The sequence below is a fragment of the Thermobia domestica genome, chromosome 1 (assembly GCF_964235325.1).
Source record: "Thermobia domestica chromosome 1, izTheDome1.hap1.1, whole genome shotgun sequence".
Lineage (NCBI taxonomy): Eukaryota > Metazoa > Arthropoda > Insecta > Zygentoma > Lepismatidae > Thermobia > Thermobia domestica.
Window position 1 is genome coordinate 236,558,081 of NC_137454.1, and position 14,218 is coordinate 236,572,298.

Below are 14,218 nucleotides of genomic sequence, written 5' to 3' on the forward strand. Positions count from 1 at the left end.
ATTACGATGCACATTTTCTACAACAGAGCTGCTAGGATGGTACGGAGTTACGAAATGGATTTTAATGTTAGCCTTGTTCATTGCTTTGATAAACACATCACTTTTGAACTGTGAACCATTATCACATAATATGTGTTCGATAGGTCCACAATGGGGAATGTATACGTTCAAGATTTTATTTATGATAGCAGTGGAAGTTGCTCTACGCAGGGGATAAGCTATTACATAGCGCGAAAAGATATCCATAGTAGTAAGTAGATAAGTTTCTCCGGAAACTGCTCGAGGTAACGGTCCATATAGATCGATAGATAAAAACGAGTGTGGTCTCTCTGGCGTTATTGAGAGCATAGGTTTTTGTACAGCCTGGTAGTTATGTTTGATTCGCATACATTCAATACAATCCTTGATATGATTTTTGATTTGAGCTCTCATTCTTCTCCAATAAAAAGATTTATTAATCAAGGCACATACCTTTACATAACCAAAATGACCGAAATCGTCATGATAAGCCTTTAATATGCGGGTTGTCAACGTAGGTGGAATGCAAATTTTGTTTCTAGACTTGAATTTAAAATCTTTAATAAGTAGAATTCCGTTGGATAATTTAAATCTGGAATTCCATTGTTCGGGACAATTACACTCCATACTGCATGAAGACAAATGTTTCATGATTTGGTTATATTCATGATGATTCAGTTGATGTTCTCTTAGATCTTCCATTGAAATGGTGGCTATTTCATCCTGTAAGACCTTAAATTCGTTGATGGACAAGATATGTTGTTCTTCTCCAGGAAACAGACGTGATAAGGTATCTACGGGTCCATTATCTACCCCTTTAATGTGTTGTACTTCAAAGTCATAAGATTGAAGCTCTAACGACCAACGAAGTAGTCTGTTATTATATCCCTGTATGCTGTTAAGGTATCGTAATGAATTATGGTCGGTAAGTACTATGAAATGGCATCCACTGAGATATGGAGCAAATTTGTGTATCGCAAAACGTACGGCCAAAAGTTCGATTTCTGTCGTGGTGTATCCTTTTTCAGCTTTCATTAAAGTACGGCTAGCGCAATGGATAACGGCCGGTTCCTTAATGGTTGGATTTGGTTGCCAGAGTACTGCAGAGATTCCAAGTTGAGAGCCGTCACACTGGACATAGAAAGGAACGTCATATCGAGGGTGATTCAAATGGATGTTTCGCTTTACGCTCTCCTTCAACTTATTAAAACTATGTTCTTGAATCGGACCCCATTGCCATGGTACTCCTTTCTTTATAATCATAAATAAAGGTTGGGCTATCTCAGCAAATCGCGGGATGGCTTTGCGAAACCAATTGAAGAGCCCTAATACTTGCCGTGTCTGTTTCACATTTAATGGCGCAGGCAGATCCTCTATGGCTTGTACTTTAGATTGACTGAACTGTAAACCAGATGCATCAATTTGGTAGCCAAGGAATTCTATAGAATTTTGTAGAAATTTGGATTTCTGTAGGTTGATAGTAAGAACCGAACTTTCCAATCTATCTAAAACTATATCTAAGTACTTCAAGTATTCATGCGGATTTTTTCCCATTATCAAGATGTCATCAGCGTAGGTTATCACGTTGCTGCGTAAGTCTTGACCTAAGACTTTATTTAAGCAGGAAGCTAACGCCGCACTACCATTGATAAGCCCAAAGACTACACGGTTGTACTCATATAAGTGACCTTCAAAACTAAATGCCGTGTACGGTTTCGAATCCTCATGCAATTCGACCTGATTATAAGCCAGTACTAGATCTAAATTTCCGAATACTGCATTCCCTTGTAAAGAGGCTAATATTTCTTCCACTGGGGGATACCTCACTTGTTCCAAATCAATATGACAATTCGTGCGTCTCAAATCCAAAACCACACGTAGAGAACCATTTTTCTTAGGAACTACATGTAATGGATTAAGGTGAATGCTTCGTGAAGGCCTAATGATCCCATTTCTTAACATGTCTGTAATTTGCTGACGTACATTTTCCCTGTATCGGTAGGGAATTATATAGGGCTTAGTCACAATAGGTTTGTCTGTTTTAACCTTAAAAGAATAAACAAAATCCTTACAACACCCAGGACGTTCTGAAAAGACAATTTTATGTTTATACAAAATATCCTTAAAGTGAGTTTTTACTGTATCATCTATAAAATCAAGACTACTTTCAAGTGACTTAACACACTCAGAAAACAATACATCATCTTTTGAATTCATCAAATTTTGTGTGACTTGTGTTAGTTGATCATTTAATTTATCACTTTCTGAACTTACAGAAACATTATTCAATACATTAGGAACCTTATTATATTGACAAGCAATATCATCAGACTTAGGAAGAAGTTTCTGGACGATTTCCTGAGGTATGCCGGGTATAGTTAACGTTTGCTTTCTGAAATCGAGCATGACACGCAATTGAGACAATAAATCTAAACCAATAATTAGTTTTTCATTGAGTTCCTTTATCACTAGAATAGGAATTGACATTTCAAAATCTTGAATAGCTATTGTCACACGAGTAATTCCGGCTACTCTCATTTTATGTTTACCAGTAAAATCGACTATAATGAGATTCTCAGCCTTTTGTAATTTAGAATTCGAATAATCACTAGTAATTGCTTTCCATGACGAATATGATAATAACGAGGCGTTTGCGCCTGTATCCAATAAAGCTTCTGTGCTTAACCCATTTATTTTGACAGGTATTTTAGCTGTACTGTATGATTTTAAAAATACAAAGTTTTCTTCAAAATCAAAACCATCATTGACATTATCATCTTTGGACCAACAACGATTTACTACAGGCATAAATTGATACTGACATCTATTGACTGCTATTTCCGAATCATTATTTACAGATACGTCATGTAATAGGTCGTTCTCATCATTAACATGAACACGTAAATTTGAAGATAAATGTTCATAAGAATCAATAGCTGATATGGGTTTGACATTATCGCATAAATTTGAAGATAAATGTTCATGGGAATCTATAGCTGATATGGGTTTAACCCCTACCACATCAGCTGCAGTCAGTTTAAATTCATACTCATATATGGTTCCAATAAAGTACATTGTACTGCACAATCGTGATTATGTTCCCCATTATTTTGTACATGAACTGCGTCATTGTTTTGATTTTGATACGAAGTGCCATCTCTTGAATTACGATTACGTCTATCCATGTAGTTTACTGTATTTCTGGAATTTCGCCATGTATTTCGTCTATTTTTGAATCTACTTTGGTTATATGGTCTGACATAAGGATTGTCACGATTAATTAGGTTAGGTGGATTCCCAACATATCTTTGTCTATTTTGATCGTTCTGATTGTTTAACTTTGCTCGACTTAGGTTATGTTCCGTATTGTTCACATTACGGATATTTAGATTACGAACAGGTACAAGGTGATCTGAATTGTTTTTAATTTTACCTACTCCCGCTTGATGATTCAGTGCCTGGTATTGAGTTTCATAACATTGGACAAGCATTAATAAGTGATTAAAACTCATGCGCTGTGTAGAAAACAGGATCTGTTGTAATTTAAACGGTAGTAGATTTCGAACAGAGGCAATCACTCTAGATTCCGATTGCAACGGATTTACGACTTTTAATTCGTTATACGTATTTACAACAAAATCAACAACAGATTTGTGCAAACGAGGATTAAAAGGTTGGTTTCTAATTGTGGCATCTCTGTTTGCAAGTAAAAAGTCGTTTTCGTAATTTGCAATCAGCGCGGCTTTGAATTCCTCATATGTATTGACGTGATCTCGTACTGCTTTAAACCATAAAGAACATGGTGGGAGTAATAAATGAGGGATTAATTTCATATATTGCGATTTATCTATACACATTATACTGCACTCATCCTGAAATTTTTCTAGGAAAGAAGTAGCATTTTCATTACATTTACCACTAAACTTACTCATAGCACGTATTTCGCTCATCTTTACACTTAACTTTACATTCCTTTCACCATTTCGTGTTCGCGTTGAGTGACAATTTCTACCTACTGCGTTATGCGTGGTTCCACCATCTCTTTTCCGCCCATCTATATTCCTTGGATGAATTCTTTCCAAAATTATGTCCTCATCGGATGGATTACTTGAAGAAGAGATAACGTAAGGTCCACGTTGATCTGCTGCGGGTGAATGCGAGGTCATCTCTTGTGAACAAGGGAACTCCAAACGATCATTAACCATGTTGTTGTGGTATGCGTTGTCCTTAATCTGTAACGTCCTAATTTCCTCTTGTAAGGTAGATATCAATTGAGTATTTGCACGTATTTGGTTAGAATTATCTGTGACCTGAATCTTTTGCTGACGAACAGAAGATTCTATTACTTCCAAATCCTTTTTTACACAATTGACTTCTTGGATTACATGGTTGTAATTATCCTGGCAATCTTCAGATAATCTTTTTAGCTTTTCATCAAACTGTAATGTGATGTCTCTCACCGCCTGGATAACAGATTGTTTCGTCTCTTCTGATTTTTGATCTATTTGTTCCAATCCTCTACTCAATTCGTTGGACATCTGAGCCAAATTTTGCTTCATGGCTTCTAAATCGTCTTTTCGGCTTTGTTCCTGTCGCTGTAATGCCATTAAAATTTTGTCTTCTAATGTCAATATTTCGGGTGTAATGGGAGCTATATTTTGCTCGTTATTAACACTGTCAACAGTTTCATTCTCTACTATCTCACCGATCATAATTTTTCTTGTGATTACTCTGCCACTTCTGAGAATAGTTGAGTTCGTATTCATGAACCTTCTTACAGAGGTAAATTCACCCTTACTTTAGACTTCGGGATCTGAATTTACAAGAGTCCCGGGTGAGGTAAACCAAAAATTTTTACAACGACTCACCAAAGGTAGCCGTTAACCCTGGTTCGGCTAATAATATAAGTAAATCTTTAGTGGCAGTAATCGTTTACACCTTAAAATATCTTCCGTAATTATATTCGCTAGTATTATCACCTTTCCTACCGAAATTACAAGTCCTTGATAAGTGTTAGATAATTTATTCGTTGATTCTCTTTTAGCGTATATTCACACAAACTGTCTTGCAATCATACATGTTAATTATATATCCATAAACAACTACATAGCAACCAACTATACAATAATAATGTATATTTCTTACATATATTAAAACATTGTTCTTTTGTTATCTTTAGTTAACATTATATCAGGTATAGTGCTTGTGTAGACGCACTTTCTGCCCAAGATACAGGTAATTATCGACCGATACAAAGTATCTCGTTGTAACACCGTAAACTTCCATAAGGACAGAGTGAACATAGGATCTCTATAGAGCGTCATAAGAGCATGTATACTCTACGAGTTCAAACTGAGATCAAATGCCGCTGCAGCGGGATGGAAGACATGCCAGGCCTTTGGTGAGGGTGTCGTGGCTACGCGGTCAATGTAGTGGTGGTTTAACAAGCTTAACCCTTTTAAGATCTTGTACAATTTGTACCATACGGGTGTTTTATGATACTTTGCGTTATAACTCTCCTATTTGAGCTTTTCCGTCTGGGTTGTTCTGTGTTTTCAAGCCTAAAGGCATTATAGAACACGTTACCAATGGCTTCACGCCTTTCTGCGTCGAGACATAGGTGATGACGTCATAACTTTAAAAATATATTTTCGTTTGCTAGGTCTATATTCATTATTTTTTGGCGGGCTTACTTTTGCACCTAGAAGATTGAAATTTTGCACAAACATTCAGTCCACCGAGTACTATTTATCAGATTTTTCAGATTTCTGCTTTAGCAGAAGAGGGATTCAGAGGGGGGAAAAGGTTTAAAAAAAAGGATATTTTGTTACCAAAAAATCCGTTTGTCGCTATTTTTACACCTTGGACATGATGGGGACATGTGAATAGTACCGTTTGAAAGGCAGTTCTATTCTGAAGAGAATGGTGGTTGAACAATGATCCTAGTGTAATTAGGAATGTCTCAGTAAATTTTACCAAAAAACCCTCTTTATACAGGAGTTTGGGGTATTGTGGGTATATTTTGTGGCGGGCTTAATTTTGCACCTAGAAGATTGAAATTTTGCACAAACATTCTGTCCACGCAGTAGTACTTATCAGATTTCTTTCAGATCTCTATGTTAAAACAGGGGAGTTCAGAGGGGCAGAAAGTTTTTTAAAAATGGATATTTTAACCCTTTCTTCGTGATCTTCCCGGCTCAGATACATGATGGAAACATGTGAATGGTACCGTTTGAAAGGCAGTTCTATTCTAAAAAGAACGATGGACGAACAATGTTTCTAGGATGAATATAGATGTCTCAAGATTTTTTTAAACTTGAGATCAGGGTCTTTTGCGATAATCTGGGCCATTCTGGGGATTATTGATAAAAAAATTTCCGCCCTTATTATTCAAGATAAAAGATTTAAATTTTGTACACACATTTAGTCTACCGAGTAGTATTTATCAGATTTTCTACCGGAAATTTCCCCTTTCTCCTCAGTTTTTCCTCTCCTGGTATATGGTATGGGCATGAAAGTGGTACCGTTTGAAAGCCTGCTCAATTCTGAAGAGAATTAGGTATGAACCTGATCCTAAGATAAATAGAGACGATGCAGTAGCTGCTTGATTGAAGGTCTAAAAATGCCCCAAAAACCCAAGGTCTAAAAAGAGTTAAAGACGGTGACGAAACATTTGAAGACGCACCACGTGTCGGAAGACCAACATATGTACAAAATAAAGATCTTCAGGCAGCAATTGAGGCGAGCATTGGCCAGACATGTAAGAAACTAGGACGACAATTCAATGTGAGCAAAGAAACCATTTGGCAGTACCTCCATCAACTTGGGAAGCACTGCAAGTTGGGTCGGTGGGCCCCACATGATTTACAGTTTGCGTCAAACAACCAATTATACAAAAGACAAGTTTAATACTTAATTAATAAGTTAATTTAAGATACAATAGTGTGTATACTTGTAGTATTACACTCATACTTGTGATACATTAATAATAAAAATATACGAAGTTATGTTTACTGATACATATTTTAATTTCATTTTATACAGCAGTGTAGAAAACCCTCAATTTAAAACTATTACATCATTAGGCATCTGAGTTCTAAATTTTCTGTTTCTCTCATGGGAGAAGATACGGGACGGCTAAGGGGCGGAGGAGGCCGTCTCCAGAAACAAATTACCAGCATCAGTAATTGAACATGGAATAAGAATAAGTTAAGGCCAGTCAAGACAAGATATTTTAACAGATAACGTCATTCGGCCAGTGATTTCTAAATTTTCTGTTTCTCTCATGGGAGAGGATAGGGGACGGCTAAGGGGCGGAGGAGGCCGTCCCCGAAAACAATTTACCAAAATCAGTAAGAGAACAAGGAGGAAGAATATGTTAAGGCAAGTCAAGACAAGAATTTTAACAGATAACATCATTCAGGGAATGACTTCTAAATTTTCTGTTTCTCTCATGGGAGAGGATAGGGGACGGCTAAGGGGCGGAGGAGGCCGTCCCTGAAAACAAATTACCAATATCAGTAAGAGAACAGGGGGAAGAATAAGTTAACGAAATCAAGACAGGAATTTTTACAGATAACATCACTCGGCCAATGACTTCTGATGGGAGAGGATAGAGGACGGCTAAGGGGCGGAGTAGACCAACAAATTACCAGCACCAGTAACAGAACGTGAAGCAAGATCAACAGAACACCAATCAAGAGAACAATTTTAACAGATAGGTAACATTGTTCGGTGGCTGACTTCTCAATATTCTGTCTCTCTCACTAGTTTGCAGGACTGATGATCACAGGAGACTGTTCCCAAATACTAACTACTAATTGAAATCAGCTAATATATGGCAGATTGCAACTTGATGAAACCATAAACAAAGACCTCAATAGGAATTTATAGCATGATACAGAAGAGTGAAAATCCAGAGCTGTCATGGTTATGGATGAACTACCCAAAGGCACTAGAAATTCTCGGAACGTTGAACTTAACCAACAATTTACGTTTACTTAACAATTTAATGAGGTAGTATGATTAGAAGCAGAATATATCGGTAGCGTTGGTAATTTCTTACATACATTTCATCAGGAAGATTACTAACTTCATTTTGGTTGTTATTAGAGGAGGTTTCCGCCCTTCATGCCATCTAAGGAAAATCTACTGTTGATGAAATTGAATGTCTTAATAGAACATCTGTCTAAAAAATAACAATTATTGTGCTGTTACGTATTGAATGTTATTTTTAGTGACAACAATCTGCTATAGAACATTGTAAATTTTAATTCGTTAATAAAAGTTTCTTGTTTTAATATATTTGCCTAAAATTTAATGTTAGGAGTAATATTTAGATATATCAATTCTTATGATATTTTCCTTTTTTTCTTGTCCCTATTTTGTTATTCTTGTTGTTGTTTTTTGAACTATGTATTCACGTAATTGATAGGATCTTGCTGTTTATGGTTTAATATCAAGCAAATAAATTTCATCCTTATGAATTAAATTTAAAGTATTTAATTTTTCACTGGTAGAAACAACATATATACGTATATTGTTAAATAGGGACTTTTATATTTAAGCCTTCAGCAACCTTTTCTGACAAATATATCTCATAAGATACATTCGCGAAATGTCCCCTCTGGATTTGTGTAAAATTTATTCAAATGCAAAGTTCTCTGCGCCCATTGTGTATTTTACTAATTTTAGAGGCCCATATCGTAACTTGTATATTTATGGTCCTTCATGTATCTGGAACTCAATCATATACTACTATAACACTTGGACACAAAATTGGTTTTAGTTTCTTTAGAAGTAACTGGACATGAATATGGACATATGCATAAAAAAATCAAGTACTGTTTCTCTGACACATGTTACCCACCTCAGCAGCCATCTTGGATCGACCATATTGGATTCAATGTTCAGTTTTCAAAAAGGAATAGGTGCAACTGACACATAAAATGCATGTACAATTTTCTTGGAAATTCATTGTTATATTGAGTTAGCAGAGCGGTTATCTAAAAATGACTAAAGAGTGACAAAGCATATTTTGTCATCCTCGTACAGATTTATTCCCGTAATGTTACTTCAAAATGTTTAAGATCTGTGTAACGCAAGTAGTAATGCCTTACATTGTAAAAACAGCGATAAATCCTATTTAAGCTGAACGTTTCGAAATACCTTACTGTTTAAAAAAATCCATTGTTAAACAATAAGAGTAACTTTTAAGCCACCAAAGGAATTAACGGAAAAATTGAAAATCCGATTTTTCTTCTCATGAATGTTAATGTGTTCCTGTAACTGGAAGTTGATTGACCGAATTGTCAATCCAAAGGTATGTATCATACAGGAAAGATTCAAAGAAATTCAGCTCATTTTTCACATAACTCTGATGATTTTCCTTCTTTAATATGGGATGAATTCATACTTTTCGCACCGGCTGATTGTACCTGCAAGCAAGAAAACCACAAACTATGTTTCATAAAAATCTGCCAATCCTAGGAAAGCATTTTCTTTAAACACCTTTTATGATAAGGTGATATTATCCGCTCACCTCTTATTAATTTTAACCCGAAACAATACTAGGCAAATTATAATTTTTTAACTATAGGCCTATATATAGTAAGGCTCATATATATATTAAGGCCCATATTCTGTTTATTTTTTCCTGATTTTAACCACAAGCAATGGTGGTTAGGGCAAAGTCCTAAAGATAATATACACAATATTGCGTCAGAATCGTATGTTTTCTGCAAATGTACGATTTTACGTACGGCAGATTATTATTTTTTTTCAGTGTAATTGCAGCAGAGAATGGTTTAGTTTAAGAAATTGAAGCAAGAAAGTTTAGTGAGATGGTCCGTACATTTTATTTACTTTCGATTAACGAAAAGAAAAAAAGAATATCGAATTCGAGATTTCAACGTTTCTACACGTTTCATAGTGAGTAAATACTGGAAAAAGTTAATTTTCGACATCTGTCCGTCTGTTTGTCCTGATGTATATACATTCGCCTAGAGATCATACCGTTCAACCTATCGAGACCAAATTTTAACCTTAAGGTTTCTATGTGATTCTGCAGATGGATTTTTTTCGAATTGTTTTCTTACTTCTAAAAATAACGGTTGTTTAACTAGAGTCAAAAATCAAAATTTACGATTTTCTCAAAACCAGCTTTAACGATTTTGTTCATATTTCATAAATCCATTTTTCAATAATAATTCCATAGAGCGGTGTGAGTCATTTCTCTATAAAAAATCGAAAAAGGATAGTTTACTCTTGGGATGAGTTTTTTTCCTATTTCGGACAATTTTCTCAAAAATGAGTGACGCGATTTTATTCATATTTCATAAATAAATACTTCATTAATCCTCTAATAATGTGACATAATTTATTTCTCCTGAGAAATTGTACTACTATCCATTTCATAAAGATAGGCCCCTGACTTCGCGGTGCTGCCGTGACGTCCAGTCAAAACTTATATTGCATTGTCGTACCTCGTTGGAATTGCTGGAATGTTGTCTTTTTAATACTTAAGACATAAAAATTTTCTTTGTACTATGTAGTGAGAAAAAAATAAAAATTAATGAAAAAGTGCGTATTTTTTCGTACTTTTTTGGTAGATCAATGTTTATAGAGCTATATCTCAGAAAAGAGATCACGTGAAATAATTTCCTGTGTACAATATGTAGATGCATCCATTAACTGTAAGTTGTGAAAAGTTCAATTTTCATTACTTGATATTTTTGTGTAATTAAAACAAATGTGCGAAGCTCTGATCTCCTTTACCATGGTAGGTAGAGAAACGCACAAAATACTGTTCGAAAATTTGGAAGTCTAGTGTTCCAAATATTTGGAACTATTAACAAAAAAGGGTTTAGTTGGTAGAGTATTTATTTTTTAAAAAAATATGTTTACTTCAACATGTTCTCTGCGTTAAGCGGTGAGCCATGTTGCAACCCAATCTTTAAATTCCCCGCGCTTATATGAAGAAACAGCATACAGTAAATGGAAGTGCGGCAACGCTGTCGTGCAGTGTTGTCGCGTTCAGGAAGCTTGTAGCGCGAAGCCTACTTCATAAGAATGTAATAGGAAAAAGTATTTATTATAACCTTTCACAACATCATAAAAACATTAATGCATGTACACTTATGTCTAAAATTATTGTCGCATGTCTATAAATATGTTATTGTAGGAATATAATTTGATAACGAATTCGCCTGGTATTTCTTATAATGTTAGTATGTGTATAATCGGCAAAGACATGTAGGCTATGTGGAAAATTTCATGTCAAAAGAGCAGTAAATAAGAACAATAAAACGAAACTAAAATTTTCTTATCCATTGAGCAACTTTTTGTTTTACTCATGGTAATTTTCGTATTCTTTTCCTATGAAATTTACCACAAATATACATTTCCCGACTCTACATATAGTATCAGTATTAAAAGTACCCTGCAAAATCATTATCAAATTATATTCTTACAAGAAGACAGTTATAGATATGCGACAATAATTTTGGACATGAGTGTACACATCTCAATGTAATCGAAATAAAACGTTGAAGTAACACATCCAAAAACTCATCTCTTAATCTATTTACTTCATTCACTTTCGTCATGACTTTGTTGACTCATCGCTGCTCCTGCTATCTTCCCTAATATTTATAAATAATTGCTCCATTTCTACCTCAAGATCTATCAGTATACACACTCTCCAGCTTACGTACATGTTAAAGGTTAAAAAGAAATGTGCCTTGGCAATCACGTGTTCACCCAAGTTCTGCGATCAATTCCCTTGCCGAATGTACAGTAACACAGAATGGGTCCTTTGTTTTCTTTCAACGAAAGAAAACAATGCAATGAGTAGGTGACGAGGGCTGTATTTGCGTCTAATCACGTCGCACTGATTAGATTCAATACTTCCCTTCGGTTCGTAGGCGTCAAAAACTTACACACGCATTCATATCATATGGGTTCATTGCAATGAGACGGACGAACGGGCATTTATATTTTCGTGAGTATATCTTGTGCTTTTTAATTAAAAAAAAGTGGATATTTCTTCACGAGCGGCGGTATTACAAAAAGAAGAGGCAAAATGTTTAGCGATAATGAAATTGCAGAACTGATGAATGACTCTGACTCAGACGGTTATGAGTTAGTAATTAATAGTAAGGACATTGATTATTCTGTACTCAGTGGCGTATCCGGGAGCGAACAAGATAGTAACTCTGTTTCAAGTAAACCTGAGGCTGCACCGAAAAAAAAACCGCATCATTCCTATTCAAAGGCAGATTCTAATGTAGCTTGGAGCTCTTAGATCTGAAAACAGATTTTCTGTGAAGTGTAAACTCAATATTACATATCAACTAAGGTTGTATCATATAATAAACTTTGTGCGTGTTTTTGTTTCTCTGCAAGTGTATTTTGTACTGCGTGCAATAAGTGAAGAACTGACAAAAAGCAACAAATTTTCGAGGACCATCACATGCAAATCCAAACAAGATAAGAGTTCGCTTTTCTAATTTTGAACACTTGGTACATTTACTGTATATCCTGTTAATTTCTAAGAAATTGGTTTAAAATCTGTGGAGACATTACATTTTTAAAATATCTCTAAAAAGTGACGGACAGTGCGTAACAAGTTTAAATACCCGTCCGGCTGAGAGTGTATACGCGTCAGGAAAATGTGGCAACGTAGCACTCCGTATAAACTGCGATAGCGAATGGCGCAAAGCAGAGAAAATCATAATGTCATATTTGTGATTGTTTATCTTTTAAAACAAGTCAAAACAGTTTGGTTGAAAAAGCTACTTTAAGATCTTTCTAAAAGTTTTTTCAGATTGTTAATACACCGCCGCAATTCAGAGATAATGATGTCTCACTTTTTGCTGAATAACAAGAAAATTACTACGTGTTGAGTAATGAAATTTTCAGAACTTGCAGGTAATATATGCATCTACATATCTTGCACAGGAAATTATTTCATGATAACTCCTTTTCGAGATATAGTCCTACAAACATTGATTTACCAAAAAAATACGAAAAAATACGCACTTTTTCATTAATTTCTATTTTTTTCTCATTATACAGTACAAAGAAAATTTGTATGTCTTAATTATTGAAAAGACAACATTCCAACAATTGCAACGAGGTACGACAATGCAGTATAAGTTTTGACTGGACGTCACAGCAGCACCTCGAAGTCAGGGGCCTATCTTTATGAAATGGATAGTAGTAGTAGTTTATTCTTGGTGGAGAGTTTTTTCGGACAATTTTTTCCAAAAACAATTCAGACAATATTGTTTATATTTCATAAATAAATATGTCATTAATAATCTGACAATGTGGCATAATTCATTAGTCGTGAAAAAATGTACGGATTGCAGTTTATTCTTCGGGCTGAATTTTTTTTTCCTTGGATAACTCACTGGATTTTATTCATATTTAATAAATAACTAATTCATATAATATTAATTACTCTATAAAATTACTCCTTACGAATTAATTCAGAAAAGTTTACTCTTGCTATAAGTTTATTTTCAGACTACTTTCTCAAAAACGACTCAGACGATTTTGTTTATAGATCATAAATAAATATTTCAATTATATTCCTATATTGTTGCATAAATAATTTCCATGAGAATGTCCGCAAGACGTAATTTAGTTTTGTGGTAATATAAATGTAGAATGATGAAGCTCATGATTCGAGTGTAAAATGTAAAACTTGATAATAATATCGTTCCAGTAGAGAAAATGATTACGTTAAAGTGTCAATACAAAATGTAGAAACGGATTGTGTTATTGTTCTAGAAGAAAATAAAGGAATAGATTTTATTGTCCTAATACAAAATAAAGGAATTGATTTTATTGTTCTGGCACAAAATGAAAAGAAAACTGAAGGTGCTATTACTCCACAACACACAAAGGAGCTGGTGGAGAGGAACGGATGAAGTTAGCTCTCTAATACAAAATTTAAAAAAGCTGAAGGTATTAACGTTCTAGTATAAAGTGAAAGAGCTAATGATAGTATCGTTTCAGTATGAAATAAAGGAACTCATGATGTATCATTCCAATGCAAAATGAAATAATGATGGTTTTATCGTTCTAGTACAAAATGAATTGGTTAATGTTATCGTTCTAATACTAAATACGTGGGTTAATTTATTTTTTAGTAGGCTATAAATTGAACCTCAATGTGTTATTATTCTAATAG